Raw genomic sequence first — 21,202 nt, 5'->3', positions numbered from 1 at the left:
TCCCAGTGGTAGGCCGCGAGGAAGGGGCGAAGATGTGGCCCGGAGAAAAGCCGCATCTACGACCAGGTAGGGACTGAGAAGAATAGTTTCCCCCTTCCCCCACCCCTCAAATTAAAAAGATTAGACCTCCAAATGAACTTTTAACATACTAAAAAATAAAAAAGGGTGAAGAGACGGGCAGCTGCAGGCTGGGCAGCCATACTCGACGGTGCTGCCGATGTGTATTAAATCTTTTCCCTTTCACCTTGAACCTATGTCTTCTGGTCCTCGATTCCCCTGCTCTGGGCAAGATAATCTGTGCATCTACCCAATCTATTCCTCACATGATATTGCCAACATTGCCAAAAGCCTTTTTGACCGACTATCTACCTGCGACTCGACCTTCAAGGAACCATGCACCTGTACTCCTCGATTCCTCTGCTCTACAATATAACCCAGAGGCCTACCATTTACTGTGTAGGTCCTGCCCATGTTCGACGTCCCAAAATGCAACACCTCAAAATTCTCTGTATTAAATTCCATCAATCATTCATCCGCCCACCAGGCCAATCGATCCAGATCCTGCTGCAATCTTTCACAACCATCATCACTGTTTGCAAAACCACCCCCTTTTGCATCATCAGCAAACTTGCTAATCTTGCCCTGTATGTTCTCATCCAAATCACTGATGTAGATGGACAAACAGTAACGGGCCCAGCACCGAACCCTGTGGCACACCACTAGTCACAGGCCTGCAGTCCGAGAAGCAACCTTCTACCATCACACTCTGCTTCCTTCCTTCCATGGAGCCAATTTGCGATCCATTCAGATATCTCTCCTTTGTATCCCAGGCGATCTAACCTTCCTGAGCAGCCTACCATGGGGAACCTTATCGAATGCCTTAAGGGGCTATCCCACTGCGGCGACCTAATCTGCGAGTTTAGAAGAGTTTACTCTTGACTCAAACTCGCAGCATGGGTCCTAGGAGGTCCTATGAGGTCACTGGAACTCTCCTTCATGCTCGAGGAAAGTTCTCGCCTACTCACGGCCTCAAATAGGTCGCGGAAAAATTTTCAGCATGTTGAAAAATTTTCCACGAGTAAAAATTGGTTGGGATGGTTCTTTTGAACTCGTAGTGCAGTGGAGTGGGGTCGCTATGTAGTTACAGGCAGTCGAGGGTAGACGTAGGTGTAATGTATATAATGTAATTAGCATATGTTATGTCTTGTGCGAGGGGACGCATGCGCTAGGGGAGACTCATGGTGGCGTCCAGCAATAAAGTAGCTGGTTAGTTTACTCCTGTATCTGAGAGTTCTTTTGAGTCAGTTCCAAGTACCCAAAATACACTACAATTGGCGACGAGGATGGGATAGAGTTTGTGAACTCACCCACAGGACTGTTTTACAACACACAGGATTGTTTAACAGTTTAAACTGTAGATACGGAGTTGTGTCGCAGGTGTTTGCGAGCGGGACAAGAGAGGCCTGCAGATCCCTCTATGCCGGGGACTGCATTTAAAACATCAGCTGTACAAGTCGGCGAGTTTTGTCAGGCTATCTCTATGTTGTGTCTACGTGGCAAGATGTCGTCCTTCAGATTGTTACTCATTTTAAACTGAGTTTTCCTTTTGTCAAATTCCTCAAGCTGAATAGTCTTTGTATAAGTTTTAGGTGAATTGTTACACCAAAACACACAACAACAGCATGAAGAGGATAAAAGAACAGAAAAGGAAAGAAGGACTGTCAGAAAAAAATAAGGTTATGTTTGGAAACAAAGTGGAACGGCACCAAGCCAAAAGATTTGGCGCCAAACGGTTTTGGATTGGCGCCAAAGAAAAGAAAGGTCGGAACAGGTAGCAAGGAAAACAAGTGGGGCAGTAAGTAAGTGTCACCGAAGAAAGCAGCCAAAAGCTGGAAGCCTAACCAGCAGGACAGCGATGGTGTCAACTTACCTGGAACATTTAGCCAAGGCAAAGGGGCAGAAGAGGCCCAGCAGCTGCCGCCGACTTCGGACGTTTTCCAGGGCTGTGTAGCCCACAGCCAGGCCCAGGAGCCGCCAACGACGTCGAGTGAGGGCCTAGTACCGGGTAGGTCACGGACAGGTCCAGTGAAGCCACCGACGAAATGAAGTCAGCCCGGCTGGGAGAAGAGTCAGCCCAGTCGAGGGAGAAAGCCGGCCGCGTGAGAAGCGGACCAGCAGCGAGAAAAAAAAGCCCGGCGACGCGTGAGAAGCGGACCTGTCGTGAGAGAAAGCCCGGTCGCAAGAGACGGCCGTGAGCAGAGAAAGCCTGGTTGGGAGCAGAGTCAGCCCGACCGTGAGCAGAAGAGAGGGTCCGGCCGCGCAAGAGAAGCGGACTGGCCGAGGGGGAAAGCCTGGACGTGAGAGGAAGTCCAGCCCCGAGCAAAGAGTGGGTCCGCACGAGAGAAGCAGGACAGCACTCTAGCACTTCAGCCCAGTCGGGAGTAGAGTCAGCCCGGTCGTGAGGGCTGTGGAGGCAGCGGGCAGGCAAGTCAGCAGAGCAGTGGGAGTCGACTTGGCAGCGAGCCAGCGGCAGCAAAAGCAACGGTGAAGCCCAGAGGAGCCAGCAAAAGCAGCAAAAGTGGAGGTCTGGCGAGGCCAGCAGCAAAAGTACTGGTGGGGACAGCTCGAGAGGTCGAGAAGGCACCGGAGTCCATAGGCCGACAAGCTGGACCGGTGATATTCTTCAAAGAAAAAGCAGGACTGTTGAATGTAATGCGTTGTTCACTATTCCTTCACAGTAAAAGCGGGACTGTTTGGATGTAATGCATTGGTCACTGTTATTAATAGTAAATCTGTGTGCATAGCAGGAATATGGTTAAAATGTTCTAAATGTCTATTAACATGAAATGTTGGTTAATAGTATAAATCTATTATTATAAGAATTAGTAATAGTCAGTGGGCTGGATCACTTCTTAGTGTGTAGAAGGATTAAGTCTAGTGCAGAATACACAGTGAGAGAAAAGAAGATAGTGCACCTGAATAGCAACAGGTAGCATGGCTTTTCGAATTGTAGGAAACGTGCCCCAGTTAGATTATGGGTGTAATTTTGATAAATGGACCAAAGTCTTGGAGGCTTGTTTCATTTCCAATGATATCGCTGCAGAGGAGAAGAAGAGAGCATGGTTCATATTAGGCTTAGGAAGAGAGGGTTATCAAACCTTACGTATGTTACTGCTGCCAGCAAAACCCACAGATAAAATGTATGAGGAGTGTAAGGAGGTTTTAATGGCTCATTTCTCGCCAAAACCTCCAATGGTGTCCAGAGGCAAGGAGCCTGAACTAAAGAGGGCAGAGAGTCTCTCAAAGGACCAAGGTCAAGTGCAAAAGGACAAAGGTCAAGTGCAAAAGGACAAAGGTCAAATGCAAAAGGACAAAGGTACAAGATGGCGGATGTGCGGGAGTGAGCGCCGTCTGTGTATGGCAGCCTGCCCGCAGTCCGTCTCTACACCTTTTTTTAATTTTATTTTATTCTAAGTCCTGTTAAAAAATGTTAGTGGAGGTCTTCTATGTGGGGGGTGGGGGTGGGGAAGGGGGAAACTTTATTTCTTAGTCACCTACCTGGTCGGAGAGGCAGCATCCCTCCAAGCTGCTTCTTCGCCCCGTCCTCGCGGCCTACCATCGAGAATGGAGCGGCGTTTCCTGTCGGGACTGGCCGGGACTACAGCTTCGGCGGCGGTGGCACAGAGCTGGGATACCAACACGGAGTGGGCGATGCCTTACTGGGTCGCCGTGCGGTAAGCTCTGGAGCGTTGTAGCCGTCGATCCCAACATCGCGGAGCTGGGGCTGCGGGCGCAGAGCCAGGGATCGAGTTCACCAGGGTCGGAGCTCCAACCGGCGCGGCCTGAGGACTACGAGTGCCCCGGTCTCCAGGGAGGAGGCAGCCGCTCCAGACTTTTCCAAGCCACTGAGGAATGTTTCACCCGACGCCGAAGTTCCATCTTCACGGCAAGAGGGCCCTGAAAATCATCGGACTGGCTGCACGGCCACAAATGGGCCCCGACCTCGGGTGTTTCACAGAGGAAGAGGACTTAACTTTCTGGTGCCTTTCCCCACAGTGAAAATGTTTTGATTCTGCTGTGGGGGGACGTTTGTGTTGAACTCTATAATGTGTTGTGTCCATTTTATTCATTTTTTTTAACCTTTTTCTATAGTTTGTAATGAAACATGTTATTTAATTTATGTAAAGCACTTTGGTGTCAATGCGAGTTGACTTAAAACATGCTATATAAATAAAACTTACTTACTTACTTACTTACTAAGTGCAAAAGGACAAAGGTCAAATGCAAAAGGACAAAGGTCAAGTGCAAAAGGACAAAGGTCAAGTGCAAAAGGACAAAGGTCAAGTGCAAAGGGACACAAGTCAAGTGCAAAGGGACACAGGTCAAGTGCTAAGGGACAAAGGGCAAATGCAAAGTGGCAGAAGTCAAAGGCAAAGAGAAATTGCCATCCAAAGGGCAACCCTAGCTATTCAAGCTGCATTCAGGGGTATGAAGGTACGGAGAGAGAACCGGACCAAACAGAAGGCAGCAACGGTAATACAAGCAGCATTTAGAAGGCACAGAGTATACCGTCAATACAAGGCAATGAGATTGGCAGCTATAATAGTACAAACCCATTATAGGGCACACCTTCAAATGGAAAGTGATCGCAAAACTTACATGAAGGTACGCAGAAGCGTTGTACTGCTTCAGGCAGCCTACCGTGGAAGGTACACAAAATTGCTGGAGAAACTCAGCGGGTGCAGCAGCATCTATGGAGCGAAGGAAATAGGCGACGTTTCGGGCCGAAACCCTTCTTCAGACTGATGGGGGGTTAGGGGGGGAGAAGGAAGGAAAAGGGGAGGAGGAGGAGCCCGAGGGCGGGCGGATGGGAGGGTGGGAGGAGACAGCTAGAGGGTTGAGGAAGGGGAGGAGACAGCAAGGACTAGCAAAATTGGGAAAATTCAATGTTAATGCCATCCGATGCCATCCGATGGCATTAACATTGAATTCTCCCAATTCTCCCAAAGAGACAGCTAGAGGGTTGAGGAAGGGGAGGAGACAGCAAGGACTAGCAAAATTGGGAAAATTCAATGTTAATGCCATCCGATGCCATCCGATGGCATTAACATTGAATTCTCCCAATTTTGCTAGTCCTTGCTGTCTCCTCCCCTTCCTCAACCCTCTAGCTGTCTCCTCCCACCCTCCCATCCGCCCGCCCTCGGGCTCCTCCTCCTCCCCTTTTCCTTCCTTCTCCCCCCCCACCCCCCATCAGTCTGAAGAAGGGTTTCGGCCCGAAACATCACCTATTTCCTTCGCTCCATAGATGCTGCTGCACCCGCTGAGTTTCTCCAGTAATTTTGTGTACCTTCGATCTTCCAGCATCTGCAGTTCCTTTTTGAACACAGCCTACCATGGAATGCTTGTTCGAAGGCAACTGCGGGGCATGCATAATCTGTCAAGGTCATACAGACTTATTATCAGATGTATAAACAGCGTTGGTATTTTAAGAAACTACGCTGGTCTGCCATTGCTGTACAGCAACGATACAGAGCATGCCAGATAAGAGATGTCAAGTGAGACAGTATAAGAGTTTGAGGGAAGCAGTGGTGTGGATTCAGGCCTTATACCGCGGGATCAAAGCCAGAGTATTGGTAGAGAAAACCAAGGCAGCACGCTGTATTAAGTCATTCATAAGAATGTGCATTACAAGAAAGCCTTTCTTGATGCAAAAGGCGGCTGTAGTCACTCTGCAAGCTGCATACCATGGTTACCGATTAAGGGTACGGTACCGAGCTATGCGACAAGCAGTCATTTCGATCCAGAGATGGTACAAAGCATGTAAAATAGGGCATTCCCAGTTTGTGCAATATCAGTCAATGAGGGATGCAACTATTACCATTCAAACTGCCTACAAGAGTACGGTGGTTAAGTTAAAGAGAGCTACTGTAAAAGTGCAGTCAGTACTCCGTATGAGTTGGTATAGGAAAGACCTAAGGAGACAAATAGACGCACAACAGAAAAGGCTGAAACGATACAAAAGACTTAAACGATATAGGAGAGACTTCAGTTGTAGTACAGCAGTTGTAGTGCTTATGTAGTAAGAGAAATATACAGAGCGCAAATCAAAGCCACTGCTGTATTGCAAGGACAATATAGATCCTACTTCTTGATGAATAACCAGAAAGGTGATTTAAGAAGACAAATAGACGAACAGCAGAAAAGGCTTAAACGTTGCAAAGAACGGTTAAATAAATGTGTGACGATGAGCAAAAAGCTGTTAACAGAAAAGTCTAAAGAAGAGAGGCTGGTCGGTCGAGACAAAAGTATGCAGGACCGATTGTGATTAGGACACTTCAGTATAGTCCAGCATGGAGCTTCCTTCACTGAGCAATGGACAAATGTTTATGCATTGCAGAATGTCATTATACACCAAGAGCAGATAAATACGTAGCGCCAAGAAATTGAGCGACAGAGAGCGACTGAAAAACGAAAACCTGCAGTCATGTGTCAGATCCCACCTACAAATAAGGAACAGAAACAGAGGAAATGTTAACTTTAGCAGAATTTCAAGAACAGGAAGAAATCTGCAAATTAGATTAGGATATTTAAAAAGGGAAGAGGCAGAGATACAGGTAGAGCTAGAGCGATTAGAAAGATGAGTGGAATGAACGATTATAAGTGCTAAGTTTAGATACAGTTTACAGTTACGAGGATGTAATGTAAGATGACTGTAATAATATAATTTTGCAACTGTGTGTTAATCAATTATATTTAATGTACTAGAAATGGTGTTATTCGCCACCAAGTTAAAGGGGGAGCAGTGTAATGTATATAATGTAATTAGCATATGTTATGTCTTGTGCGAGGGGACGCATGCGCTAGAGAAAACTCATGGTGGCGTCCTGCAATAAAGAAGCTTGTTAGTTTACTCCTGTATCTGAGAGTTCTTTTGAGTCAGTTCCAAGTACCCAAAATACACTACAGTAGGCAATCTCCTTCGCTGACCGGGCATTTTAATTGGCTCATTGGAGTTTTCAGGACGAAGTAAAACCGACCGATAATGTAAAATGTACACTAAACTTTATTATAAGTTGTCTGGCTTCTTAAAAGTGTCTCCCCCCCTTCTCTCCCCCCCTTCTCTCCCCCCCTTCTCTCCCCCCCTTCTCTCCCCCCCTTCTCTCCCCCCCTTCTCTCCCCCCCTTCTCTCCCCCCCCTTCTCTCCCCCCCTCTCTCCCCCCTTCTCTCCCCCCCTTCTCTCCCCCCCTTCTCTCCCCCCCTTCTCTCCCTCCCTTCTCTCCCCCCCTTCTCTCCCCCCCTCTCTCCCCCCCTTCTCTCCCCCCCTTCTCTCCCCCCCTTCTCTCCCCCCCTTCTCTCCCCCCCTTCTCTCCCCCCCTTCTCTCCCCCCCTTCTCTCCCCCCTTCTCTCCCCCCTTCTCTCCCCCCCTTCTCTCCCCCCCTTCTCTCCCCCCCTTCTCTCCCCCCCTTCTCTCCCCCCCTTCTCTCCCCCCCTTCTCTCCCCCCCTTCTCTCCCCCCCTTCTCTCCCCCCCTTCTCTCCCCCCTTCTCTCCCCCCTTCTCTCTCCCCCCTTCTCTCCCCCCTTCTCTCTCCCCCCTTCTCTCCCCCCCTTCTCTCCCCCCCTTCTCTCCCCCCCTTCTCTCCCCCCCTTCTCTCCCCCCCCTTCTCTCCCCCCCTTCTCTCCCCCCCTTCTCTCCCTCCCCCCCTTCTCTCCCCCCCTTCTCTCCCCCCTTCTCTCGCCCCTTCTCTCCCCCCCTTCTCTCCCCCCCTTCTCTCCCCCCCTTCTCTCCCCCCCTTCTCTCTCCCCCTTCTCTCCCCCCCTTCTCTCCCCCCCTTCTCTCCCCCCCTCCTCTCCCCCCCTCCCCTGCCCCGCGCTCTCTAAAGGACATACCGTACACTGTACAGCCTTTCTGTTTATCGCGGGTGTGAATTTCAGACAGCGCTCCCCCGCTTTCGCTGGCCCCCGCCTTTGTGATGTGTGTGTGTGTGTGTGTGTGCGGTTGGTCAAGGTTTCATCGCTGACGGTCGATCCAGCTCAAGGTTTTCCAGGCGAGTGCCCCTCGAGCTTGAAGGTCGAAAACAGTCGCTAAAAGGTCGCGTCTGTGGGACTGAAATCCATGTACACAACATCATCAGCTCTGCCCTCATCGACATTTTTGGTCACATCTTCAAAAATATCAAACAGATTTGTAAGACACGACCTCCCATGTGCAAAACGATGCTGACTATCCCTAATCAGCCCTTGCACATCTAAATACCTGTATAACCTATCCCTCAGAATACTCTCCTGTAACTTGGTGAATCTCTGGAACTCTCTGCCACAGAGGGTAGTCGAGGCCAGTTCATTGGCTATATTTAAGAGGGAGTTAGATGTGGCCCTTGTGGCTAAGGGGATCAGAGGGTATGGAGAGAAGGCAGGTACGGGATACTGAGTTGGATGATCAGCCATGATCATATTGAATGGCGGTGCAGGCTCGAAGGGCCAAATGGCCTACTCCTGCACCTAATTTCTATGTTTCTATGTTTCTATGTTTCCAACTAGAGATTAAGCTCACTGTAGCAATGTTACAAAATTTTGAGATGTTAAAAATCAAGTCTGCAATTTATCCCATCAGATAAAGCATAAAAATAAGTTTAATTTGACACCTAATTCACTTTCATATCTTCAGTATTAAAAAGGTAATGGCCATTTTCATACTCAGAAATTAGCATTTTGTTCCCTATTGCTTTTCCATTGACTTACTGTAACTCAAAAGCTGTGATTAATGACATACAAAAGCCCATAACTTTCTTAAAAATTAAGAGAACTGAAATACATTTTCAGTTATTATAGATTGAAGCATTCTGAAACAAATATGAAACAATCTTACTTGGATGACCTGAAATTAAAGCATATAATTAGTTAGTTACCTAATTGTAGCTAATTACAAAATTCAATTACTAGATCTAAACATCTATCCATTTCTTAAGAAAAGGTTAACATTTTTAAATAGCCTGTCCAAATAACATTCACACAAGAATTCACAATATAACATGATTTTAAAATCTCATTGTCATGAATTTATAGGTCAAATAGAAGGAATTTAATGTTTAATTCCCGTAAATTAATGGCCATTTAAAGCATCTTGCGAGTGAGATTTTGTGGAACGCGATCGTTTGGAACGTTGCGGTTGCAGTGAATTTGAACGCCATATCGGCAGAAAAAATACTGCCGGTTCATATATTGACATAATCACATTTTCGCAGTGTGAAATTTTGATTAATGGCATCCTAAGACGCATGTTTATGTGTAATAATTAACGGTGTACCTTGCTTTGTCCCCCACGTGAGATCCATCCTGTTGTCGGCGTTGACGGCTTTAGAAGATGATTTTAATTTTACTCCTGCTATTAAATTATCCAGCGCTAATTTTAATAAACTTAATAAAACGGCAGTCAGAACGATTTTTCTTCAGCAACTAAACAGCCTGACAAAGATCGATTTGAACAGGCTGAAGAAAAACGGTTTTTTAAACCCGCCCCCCTCTCAAAGGCACCAAAGTCGAGCACACGGCCAGTGAAAGAACTGCAGTGCCGCTGAAGGTAAGTTTTGTAACATACCTACTCACTGGCCAATAGTTCCCAGCGTTTTCCTTGCAGCCCCTCTTGAAAAAAGGCACAATATTTGCCACCCTCCAATCTTCCGGCACCTCTCCTGTATTTAAGGATGACTCGTAAATTTCAACCAGGCCCTGGAGATTTGTCTACCTTCATACATGATAGTACCTTCAGTACTTCTTCGACGGTAACACTGACTGCTCTTAAAACACTTCCATTGACTGCCCCAAGTTCCTCCGTCCTACTGTCTTCTCGTTAAATACAGAGGAGAAATACTCATTGAGGACCTTGCCCATCTCCTGTGGCTCCTCACAGACATGGCCGCTTTGATTCCTGAGAGGTCTCACTCTCTCTCTAGTTACCCTTTTCCCCCTTCTGTATTTATAAAATATTTTGGAATTGTCCTTAATACTACCCACCAGAGCTATCTCCTGGCCCCTTTTTGCCCTTCTGATCTCCTTTTTTATTTTACTCCTTTGCGCCCGAAACTCCTCCAGGGATGCACTTGATCCCAGCTTCCTATATCTGTCCCATGCATCCTTTTTGTTTTTGACCAATGCCTCAATTTCCCTCGACAGCCATGCTTCCTAACATTTGCCGTGCTTTGCCCTCACTCTAACGGGGACTTTCGTCAGCATACTTTTAAAAACATCCCACTTGGCCGATGTTCCTTTCTCCTCAAATAACCTGCTCCAGTCAACTTGAGTAAGACTTTCTCTCATACCCTCAAAGTTGGACTTACCCCAATTGAGCATTTTAACACGTGGACCCTCTCCAACCCTATCCAGAACTATCTTAAACCTAATCAAACTGTGGTCACTGGTCCCAAAAGGCTCCTCCACACACACTTCATTAACTTGCCCGTCCCATTTTCCCAATATTAGATCCAGCGTTGCCCTCTCACGTGTGGGAGCCACCACATCCTGTTTAAGAAAACTCTCCTGAATACTTTTGAGGAATTGCACCCCATTTAAACCCTTCACACGATGATTTTCCCAGTCTCTATTGGGAAAGTTAAAATTCCCTTCTTCAACAACCTTATTTGACCTGCAGCTGTCTGCAATCTCCTGGCACATTTATTCTTCTAATTCCCGTTGACCATTCGGGGGTCTGTAGTACACCCCCAACAAGGTGATCATACCTTTCTTGTTCCTATGCTCCACCCAAAGAGCCTCACTAGACGAACCTCCGTAATGGCACCTCTGATCACTGCCGTGACATCCTCCTTAACCAACAATCGTAGAGCCTGTTCTCACCTTCTCCATCATGGTCTGGTTTGGCTCAGCCACTAAGCACGACACCTGGAGGCTGCAGCAAATCGTCCGATCAGCAGAGAAGGTTATTGGCTGCAACCTTCCCTCCATTGATGAACTGTACACTGCAAGGGCCAGGAAGCGAGCGGGCAAGATTATCTCTGACCCCTCTCACCCTGGCCAGAAACTCTTTGAATCACTTCCCTCTGGAAGGCAACTCTGGATTGTCAAAGCTGCCACAGCCAGACATAAAAACAGTTTTTATCCACGAGTAGTTGCTCTACTCAGCAGCCAAAAATCTGTAGCCTCCCTTTGATCTGGTATTTTGTTGGTTCACACGCTTGATCAATGGTGTTTTATCATTAATGTTTTATTATTATTAATGTTTAGTGTTTTCTGAGTCATTTGTAACTATCATTGTATGTCATGTTGTTACTTGTGGGCGTAGCACCAAGGCAAATTCCTTGTATGTGAACACTTGGCCAATAAACTTACTTACTTAGTTACTTACTTACAATGCAACCCCCCCCGCCTCTTTTTCCGTCACACCTGTCTCTCCTGCAGCTTCTACAGGTACAGTAATGCCACAAAAGAACAAATAAATATACAATGGGCAATAGTACAATAAATGATCAGATATGTGCTGGAAGGAATTGCAGATTCTGATTTACACCAAGGATAGACATAAAATGCTGGAGTAACCCAGCGGGCCAGGCAACATCTCTGGATAGAAGGAATGGGTGACGTTTCAGGTTATGACCCTTTTTCAGACTGAGGGATAACCAGACACTAGATAACCAGAGCATAATAGTTCAAAAGATAGACACAAAATGCTGGAGTACCCAACGTGTCAGGGAGCATCTTAGTTTAGTTTAGTTTAGAGATACAGTGCATAAATAGTCCCTTTGGCCCCCCGAGTCCACAACGACAAGCAATCCCCGCACACTAGCATCATCCTACACACACTAGGAATTATTTACAATTTTACCAAGCTAATTAGCCTACAAACCTTCTTTAGGAGTGTGGGAGGAAACCGGACCCCCAGGAGAAAACCCACGCAGGTCATGGGGAAATCATACAAACTCCATATAAACAGCACCCCTAGTTAGGATTGAACCTGGGTCTCTGGCACTATGGCAACTCTACCATTGTGCCACCATGCCACCCTCTAAGGTGGCATTGTTCTCTGGAAAAAAGTGATCGGTGGCATTTCGGGTCGGGACCCTTCTTCAGTCTGAAAGATGACCCAAGATGTCACCTATCCATTTTCTTCAGAGATGGTGCCTGATGCGCTGAGTTACTCCAGCTTTTTTGTGCCTATCTTCTAACTTTTGTTGCGCTGGCCCTCTTAAAGTGGAATCAGAAACATTTTCACACTTTACCCTCCCATATCTCTATGTCTCCCTTCCCCCTGACATTCAGTCTGAAGAAGGGTCTCGACCCAAAACATCACCCTTTTCCTCTCTCCAGAGATGCCGCCTGTCCCGCTGAGTTACTCCAGCATTTTGAGTCTATCTTCAGAAGCAATTATCTCTGTTGAACTGAGCCAGTCTCATATGGAGCTACAGGCAGGCAGTGAGCCAATCTCCACTGTTCCCATAGTAACAGTCACCAATGCAGTTACCAAGCAAAAATATGTCAATATTGAGCGGAGGAAATTAATTTTCGTCACAGATATCGTAGGCCAAAGGACCTGAACGTCTGCTGTACTGTTCGATATTCTATGTGTTATTATTTAAGGAAGAATATATCAGCAATGGAAACAGTCCAGAAAAGATTCACCAGGCTTAATTCTAGCTGAAGTTGAATCTGCAATTTTGAAATTTAGAGAATGAGGGATGATCTTCTTCAAACAATTTAGGAGGTGTGATAATATAGGTGTTTAGATAATCATCGAATTACAGAATCATACAGCATGGAAACAGGCCCTTCGGCCCAACTTGTCCACACTGACCAACTTTTTCCATCTACACTAGTTCCACCTGCCTGCGTTTAACCCATATCCCTCTAAACCTGTGTGATCCATGAACCTGTCTAATTGTTTCTTAAATGATTCACTAGTCCCTGCCTCAACTACCTCCTCTGGCAGCTCGTTCCATACACCCACCACCCTTTGTTCCCCCCTTAGATTCCTATTAAATCTTTCCCCCTTCACAAACCTATGTCCTCTGGTTGTTGATTCACCTACAATGGGCAAGAGACTCTGTGCGTCAAATCACCCCTCATCCGGCACTCCAAGGAATATGATCAATTCAATATGATCATGGCTGATCATCCAACTCAGAATGCAGGTACAGGATACTGAGTTGGATGGTCAGCCATGATCATATTGAATGGCGGTGCAGGCTCGAAGGGCCGAATGGCCTACTCCTGCACCTATTGTCTATGTTTCTATGTTTCTATGAATAGAGTCATGGCCGGCTCAGCATCTCCCTACAGCTCAAACCCTCGTGTCCTGGCAACATCCTCGTAAATCTTTGTACCCTTTCCAACTTCCAACTCGTTGTTTCCACTAGTGGGCGGCCCCATTGCAGAAGCATCCACATTGCGGGGCTGGAAACTGGAAGTATCCTGAGCTAATTCTGCTGCCACCATTATCTATTGCAACAAACGATGGCTCCCACTGATTGTTGCCGGAAGCTTCCGTCCTTTTCAGGACAGACGATGACAGCGATGTTAACATTTGAAACATGGAGGATTGACACAAAAGAAGAGTAGTGGGCAGCGCAGTAGCGCAGTTCGGGGACACATTGGCGCAGCTGATACAGCTGCTGCCTCACTGCGCCAGAGACTTGGATTCAATCCTGACCTCGGGTGCTGTCTGCATGGAGTTTGCACATTCCACCCTTTGACCGCTTGGGTTTCATCTGGGTGCTCCGGTTTCCTCTCACATCCCAAAGACGCGCATGTTTGCAGATTAATTGGCCTCTGTAAATTGCCCTCTAGTGTGTAAGGAGTGGATGGGAGAGGGGTATAACATAGAACTAGTGTGGATGGGTGATCAGTGATTGGTATGGTCTCTGAGGGCCAAAGGGCCTGTTTCCATGCTGGGTCGTTAAACTCTAAGAAAGAGTGGACATTAATTCAAGGTAGGAGGTTGGTCATTTAAAACTGAGATACGGAGGAATTTCTTCTTGCCTAGTATGGTGAATCTCTCAAACTCTCTTTACCAGAAGGTTGAGGGGTTAGGGAGGGTTATGGGGGAATGGGGTTAGATTACGTGGCATTTCGAGAGGATGCAGATACATTTTTGGAAAGCGTGGGGAATTGACGGCCATGGGGAACTGGTACAGAAGAATACATATAATACTGTGTAGGAAAGAACTGCAGATGTTGGTTTAAATCGAAGGTAGACACAAAATGCTGGAGTAACGCAGAGGGACAGGCAGCATCTCTGGAGAGAAGGAATGGGTGATGTTTCGTGTCGAGACCCTTCTTCAGACTGATGTCAGGGGAGTGGGTGGGACAGAGATAGATTGTAGTCGGAGACAGTATGAATGGTGGATACATATAATACTAATCAGCAGTGCTAGGTGGCCTACTCCTGCTAATATGTTCTTGTACTCTTCTGAGAAAAATGCGTGATTTTATAATTAAAAAGGTGTCCATTGGGTGGATGTGCAGAGGTTCCTTTGTGTTGAAGCAGAGGATGACAACTAAGTATGAATCATCTCTATAATACTAAAACTCTTCGTCTTGTTTGTGGCTGTATGCGTCTGTCAATCTGGTTAATTTTCCTATTTTCTTCCAAACGCTAGGCCACAGCATTCCCATTTTCACGCATACTACTCACATTTTTCCCATCGAAACATCTTCCCGTTGCGTTACCACCTATATTTCCAAACATTTTAATCGTTTAAAGTTTTAAAACCAGCCCGAAAACTCACCCGTATCGTAAAAAAAACCCGAGTGACGTCACAATGCACTCGCAAGGCCGTACGGGGCACTTTCGGAGGGAGGAGCACACCAGTGCTCGCGTGGCGGCGGCTGCTGGTGCCCAGCGCCTGACTCCCGATGCCCGACGCCCTGTGGGGAGGGTGGTGCTCGAGCTGGAGTGGAGTGAAGGCCAAGCCCGGAGCTTGGGATGGGGCCGTGACCAGGGCAGAGAAAGAAGCCGCCGCTGGAACCAAGGACGAGCCTGGGTGTGGGGTCAGGGACGAGCCCGCAGATGAAGTTGGGGCCTGGACTGGAGCCCAGGTGGCGGCTGAGCTGACGGCTGGAGTCGACAGCCAGGGCCGGGCCGAGTATGAGAACCAGGCCATGTTCCAGGCCCTGGCGCTGCTCTACGACCTGGGTAGGTCCTGGGGCAGGGAATCAGAGTGAGGGAGGATGATGAGGGAAATGAGGAGGATGAAGATGGGGTGGGGTGTGGGGTTGAAGGGAGATGTGGGGGGAGGTGTGGAGGAGGGAGACAAAAGAAGAGTAGTGGGAGGTGTGGAGGAGGGAGATGCCCCCTCCCTATTAACCCTCCCACCCTCTCTACCGCCCTTCCTCTCGACCCCCTCCCCCTCTGCCCCCTTCCCTCTCCCTCTCCCTCTCTACCCTCGCTCGCCCCACTCTACCCCCCTCTCCCTCTATCCCCTCCCTCTCTCTATCCCCCTCCCTCCCTGCCCCACTCCCCTCCCCCTCCCTCTTCCTCTTCCTCTACTCTCCACTCTCTACTCCCCTTCCTCTCCATCTCTACCCCCTCCCTCTCTCTCTCTAAAACCCCATTCTCCTCCCCTTCCGTTCTACCTCTCCTTCCTCTCTGCCCTCTCCCTCTCTACTTGCCCCCTCCCTCTCTACCCCCCCATTCCCTCTACCCCCCTACCTCTATCCACCACCCTCTCTACCCCCCTCCCTCTCTACCATCCCTTTCTCTCTACCACCCTCCCTCTCGAGGGATTGAAGAGGGAGGGTGAAGAGGAGGAGGAGGGAGTGCTGGGGGATGATGAGAAATGAGCCGCGCCTGCGCAGTTTGGGGCTATGCGTGAGTGGTGCAATATTGCGTTGGGGGAACGGCCTGCATTAGGGGAGCAGGTGAGTGGTGGAATCTTACGTTGGGGGAGCAGACTCAACGGGTCTGCACTTGGTCTAGTTATAAATTAAAAACATGTCACGTAGAGAGTAGGATAACATAGAACTATTATGAACAGGTGATCAATGATTGGTGCAGACTCGGTGGACTGCAGGGCATGATTCCATGCTGTAAAAAAGCTCTCCGGAAATTCTGCCTCACCCGTTGAGTTATTCCAGCATTTTGACGGCTTAATTGTAATTGTATAGTAATTGTATAGTATGGTGATAGCATGCAAACAAAAGCTTTTTTTACTGATCCTCGGTACAGGACAACACTAAACTACACCAAACAACAGGAAGCACTCACTCAAGAAGGCAGCTAATATTACCGAAGGAGACATAATGAACTACAGATGCTGGTTTACCATAAATGACACAGAGAGCTGGAGCAAGCATATCAGGCATCATCTCTGGAGTTCATGGATTCAATGTTTCAGTTTGGGATTCTTCTTCAGACCATCGAAGACCACACCATCCTGGCCATGCTCTCTCCTCGCTGCTCCTCGCTGTTCTCTCCTCGCTGCTCCAATCGAGAAGATATGGGAGCCTGCGAATCTTTACCTCCAGATACAGGAACAGTTTATTCTCGCAACCGTTGGGCTCTTGAATCACACTGCTCAACCCTAGGCACAACCCTCGCTCAGAACTATGTATTTTGGTTGGCACTAATATTGTCTGATTAGTATTCCCGATAATTGATGGTATTATTGTGTGTTCATTTGTTGCATTGTTGCATTGTTGCATTGTTGCATTGTTGCATTGTTGCATTGTTGCATTGTTGCATTGTTGCATTTGTTGCATTGTTGCATTGATGTGCATGTAAACTTGCAGCGAATAAGCATTTTATGCACGTTCCGGGTGCATATCTCAATCAAACGGATGTTTCCATGTGAGAGAGTCTAGAACTAGGGGTCATAGCCTCAAAATTAAAGGACGTGCTTTTAGGAAGGAGATGAGGAGGAATTTCTTTAGTCAGAGGCTGGTGAATCTGTGGAATACTTTGCCACAGAAGGCCAAGTCAGTGGATATTTTTAAGGCAGAGATAGATTCTTGATTAGTACAGGTGTCAGAGGTTATGGGGAGAAGGCATGAGAATGAGGTTAGGAGAGATAGATCAGGCATGATTGAATGGCGGAGTAGACTTGATGGGCCCAATGGCTTAATTCTACTCCTATTCCTTATGACCTTATAAACTTAGTCGCACACACATGATTCTTGATTCTTACAGATTGGCTGCAGAACTGTCAACACTATGGAACTGCAGGCTGTTGCCTTGCTGCTGTCTCTACGGCGATGCAATTGAATTATGTGCTAATAGACACTGCAACGTCCCACGCATCTAAGAGAGAACATTAATAATTTGTTAAAAAGAAGCAGTATGAATGAGAGCTGCTGCATTTGCTCCACGTTCAGTGCAGGCAGGTGAAGGCACATGGCAATCCTTGTATGGGCTTTTTCTTAACATTGCTGGGTGGCATTGTGGTGCAGTGGTTGAGTTGCTGCCTTACCGCGGGTTCGATCCTGACTACGGGTGCTGTCTGTACGTAGTTATAGTGTCATAGAGTCATAGAGTGATACAGTGTGGAAACAGGCCCTTCGGCCCAATTTGCCCACATAGGCCAACATGTCCCAGCTACACGTCCCACCTGCCTGTGTTTGATCCACATCCCTCCAAATGTATCCTATCCATGTATCTTTCTAACTGTTTCTTAAACGTTGGGATAGTCCCAGCCTCAACCACCTCCTCTGGCAGTTTGTTCCATACACCCACCACCCTTTATGTGAAAAGGTTTGTATGTTCTCCCCATGACCTATGTGTGTTTTCTCTGGGATCTCAGGTTTCCCCCCACACTCCAAAGACAATAGACAATAGACAATAGACAATAGGTGCAGGAGTAGGCCATTTGGCCCTTTGAGTCAGCACCGCCATTCAATGTGATCATGGCTGATCATCCCCAATCCGTACCCCATTCCTGCCTTCTCCCCATATCCCCTGACAGGTTTTGTAGGCTAATTGGCTGGTATAAATTAGGGCCTAGCGGAATCAAGGGGTATGGGTAGAAGGCAGGCACGGGTTACTGATTGTGGATGATCAGCCATGATCACAATGATAGCGGTGATGGCTCAAAGGGCCAAATGGCCTACTCCTGCACCTATTTTCTGTGTTTCTAAGTTTCTATGTTTCTATGTTTCTATGTCCCTAGTGTGTGTAGGATAGTGATAGTGTGCGGGGATCGTTGGTCAGCATGAACTCGGTGGGCCAAAGGGCCTGTGTCCGTGCTGTATCTCTAAACTAAACTAAACTAATGCTGATTTACTGCCAGTTTTTAGCTCTACTTTGCCTCAGCAACCCAAGAGAATATAAATACCTCAGCTTTTGCTTGTGTAATATCTGAATCCAGTCTTTCAAGCAGAGAGTGGCGTGAAGATATCGCAGGTATAATCAATCTTTCTGCTAGATTTGTCACTGCCCTCTGTTACAGTTAACGTGGAAGCAACTGCAAATGATGACGGCAATGCCTTCTGAATGACTTTCCGATCATGGCTCTGGTTGATGACTCCATCTGCCCAAGAGATCATCCCTACTTCTTCCCTCAGGTCATCAATTAATGTCTTTCATCATTTGTTTACCAGCTCTCACCTGGATCAGGTACTGGGAAAGGAACTTTAACAGGTAGGTTAGGCTCCTCCTAATCACTTTTTGTTTAGTTTAGATTATTTTAAAGATACAGCACTGAAACAGACCCGTCAGTCCATCGAGTCTATGCCGACTAGTGATACGATATAATAGAACTTTATTTATCCCAGGAGGAAATTGATCTGCCAAGTCATAAAACACAAGATACATGAAACATGAAATTAAAGTGATGAGCCCCGCCCACTTACACTATCCTACACACACTGGGGAAAACTTACAATTTTACCAAGTCAATTAGCCCGCAAACCTGTACATCAATGGAGTGTGGGTGGAAACCCGAGATCCAGGAGAAAACCCATGCAGGTCACATGGAGAACGTACAAACTCCGTACGAACAAGCACCCATAGTCAGAACAGAACCCGGGTGTCTGGCGCTGTAATGCCCCTGTCATAGAATCATAGAAAGTAGGTGCGAGAGTAGACCACCAGGTCCGTCGAGCCCGCACCGCCATTCACTCATGGCTGAACACTAAACAGACACACTTACCCACAAACAGTAGACACAAGACACAGAACACAAGACACTACCCTCCCCTTTATACCGCTATCACCCCTCTCCACCCCAAGAACCGCGTGATCTCCTGGGGGAGGCAAAAAAACCGGATAAAAACCCAGGTCCAATTCGGGAAAAAAATCCGGGAAATTCCTCTCCGACCCCAATCCAGGCGATCGACACTTGTCCAGGAGATCACTCAGGTCTACTATACTAACCATACCTAGGTCCATATCCCTGCCCTCTCCCCGTAGCCCCTTATCCCCTTGGCAGCTAAAAAACCATCTATTTTTGACTTAATATATTTAACGTTTCTGCTTCCACTGCTCCCTGGGGCAGTGAATTCCACAAACTAACCACCCTCTGGGTGAAGAAGTTCTTCCTCATCTCAGTTTTAAAAGAGCCCCCCCTCACTCTGCAACTATGTCCCCTAGTTCTAGCCTCCCCGATCATTGGGAACATCCTCGGTGCATCCACCCGATCAAGGCCCCTTACGATCTTATACGTTTCAATGAGATCGCCTCTCATTCTTCTAAACTCCAAAGAGTAGAGTCCCAGCTTACTTAGCCTTTCCTCATATGTCAATCCCCTCATTGCAGGAATTAATCTTGTAAACCTTCGCTGCAACTGCCTCCAGGGCTAGTACATCCTTTCTTAAGTATGGACCCCAGAACTGTACACAGTATTCCAAATGTGGTCTCACTAATACCGTGTACAGCTGCAGCAAGACCTCCGTGTTTTTATACTCAATCCCCCTAGCAATAAAGGCCAAAACTCCATTGGCCTTCCTGATTGCTTGCTGCACCTGCATACTGTCCCACTTAGGAAACCTGAACAGAAACCTCTGGAGACTTTGCGCCACACCCAAGGTTTCCGTGCGGTTCCCGGAGGTTGCAGGTGGTTGCCGGAGGTTGCAGGTGGTTGCCGGAGGTTGCAGGTAGTGGAAGCAGGTAGGGAGACTGACAAAAACCTCTTGTATGTAAATGTACACACTGTAATAAATACATTGTCTATGGAACTGATGCACTACAATGCGCAAAAATATTGAGAAGCTGTGGGGAATAAAAACGTATCAAAGTTGCTGTGCATATTGTGACCCAATACTATTTTCTACTATGAGGATGACAGGTTGTTTTAACACAAGGCGATAGAGTAATACAGCGCAGAACCAGGCCCTTTGGCCCAACTCAACCATGCCAACCAAAGAGCCCCATCCTAGCTAGCCCCATTTGCACATGGCTAGGCCATAACCTTTTGAACCTTTCCTACCCATGTCCAGTTACTCCAGCTTTTTGCGTGTATCTTCGGTATAAACCAGCATCTGCAGTTCCTTCTTACAAATTACAAAAGAAGATGGCCGCGATGTTGTGTTTGGCTGCCCGTCGTCTCCCGCCTGGACAAAGCCCCAATCAAGATAATCTCTACCGTTCGTATAGGCCTGCAGTCAAAGCTGGTGTAAGAACGGCAAGCACTACTGGACATCCAAGCCTCGGGCGTTGAGGACTTCAACCGAGGCTCCGGACTGACCCCCGGACGAGGCCCCGGACAGAGCCGAGCCTCTGTCGTCGAGATCTTCATCCGAGGCCCCGGACAAGACCCCAGACTTGGCCTCCGACTGAGCCCCGGACTGAGCCCCGGACTGGGCCTCCGACAGGGCCTCCAACTGAGCCCCGGACTGAGCCCCCGGAACTGGGCCTCCGACAGGGCCTCCGACTGAGCCCCGGTACTGAGCCCCGGACTGGGCCTCCGACTGAGCCCCGGACTGGGCCTCCGACAGGGCCTCCAACTGAGCCCCGGACTGAGCCCTGGACTGAGCCCAGGACTGAGCCTTGGGCTGACCCCCCGACTGAGCCCCGGACAAGGCTTCCCTTACTGTTAGCTCCTCGCTCGGCTCCCAATAGATGTATGGGCTCGGCTTTGCGGCGGCTGCCGCACGCGCTGATCCAGGATGCGGGGTAAACTCGCGGGCGCCCTGGAAAGGTTGAAGAACCTTGCCCGCGCCCTGAGGTTGAAGAACCTCGCCCGTGCCCGTTTAACATCTGCTTACCTTGCCCAACTCTCTGAGGATGGACCATCCATCGGCGGTCCCTTGAGACCAGGTATGTTTC

General features: G+C 47.9%; 1 long non-coding RNA gene across 1 annotated transcript; it reads right to left on the bottom strand.

Moving 5' to 3' along the window:
- Positions 1-8,255: 8,255 nt before the first annotated feature.
- LOC116984573 lies at positions 8,256-9,714 on the bottom strand. Its single transcript, XR_004415070.1, has 3 exons — positions 9,596-9,714; positions 8,784-8,786; positions 8,256-8,289 (listed from the first exon to the last, which is right to left on the bottom strand). It is a non-coding gene; the product is annotated as an uncharacterized LOC116984573 (long non-coding RNA).
- Between the last annotated feature and the right edge of the window lie 11,488 nt (positions 9,715-21,202).

The sequence above is a fragment of the Amblyraja radiata genome, chromosome 2 (genome assembly GCF_010909765.2).
Source record: "Amblyraja radiata isolate CabotCenter1 chromosome 2, sAmbRad1.1.pri, whole genome shotgun sequence".
NCBI lineage: Eukaryota > Metazoa > Chordata > Chondrichthyes > Rajiformes > Rajidae > Amblyraja > Amblyraja radiata.
This window is presented reverse-complemented; position numbering and strand designations above follow the sequence as displayed.